The sequence below is a fragment of the Arachis duranensis genome, chromosome 7 (genome assembly GCF_000817695.3).
Source record: "Arachis duranensis cultivar V14167 chromosome 7, aradu.V14167.gnm2.J7QH, whole genome shotgun sequence".
Lineage (NCBI taxonomy): Eukaryota > Viridiplantae > Streptophyta > Magnoliopsida > Fabales > Fabaceae > Arachis > Arachis duranensis.
Window position 1 is genome coordinate 42,099,079 of NC_029778.3, and position 531 is coordinate 42,099,609.

Below are 531 nucleotides of genomic sequence, written 5' to 3' on the forward strand. Positions count from 1 at the left end.
TTGCCTATGATGCAAGGAGATGAACATCCTTACACAAGAAGGGTCAACTTTGATCAAAGGTTGGACCAAGTCCTCACAGTCATTTGTGAAGAGGGCGCCCAATGGAAGAGAGATTCAAAAGGAAAGTCGGTTCAATTGAGAAGGCATGACCTCAAGCCCGTGGCTAGAGGATGGTTGGAGTTTATCCAACGCTCAATCATTCCCACTAGCAACCGGTGCGAAGTTACTCTAGACCGGGCCATCATGATCCATAGCATCATGATTGGAGAAGAAGTAGAAGTTCATGAGGTTATAGCCCAAGAACTCTATAAGGTGGCGGACAAGTCCTCTACCTTGGCAAGGTTAGCCTTTCCTCATCTTATTTGTCACCTCTGTTATTCAGTTGGAGTGGACATAGAAGGAGACATCCTCATTGATGAGGATAAGCCTATCACTAAGAAAAGGATGGAGCAAACAAGAGACCCCTCTCATCATGAGATCCCTGAGATGCCTCAAGGGATGCACTTTCCTCCACAAAACTATTGGGAGCAA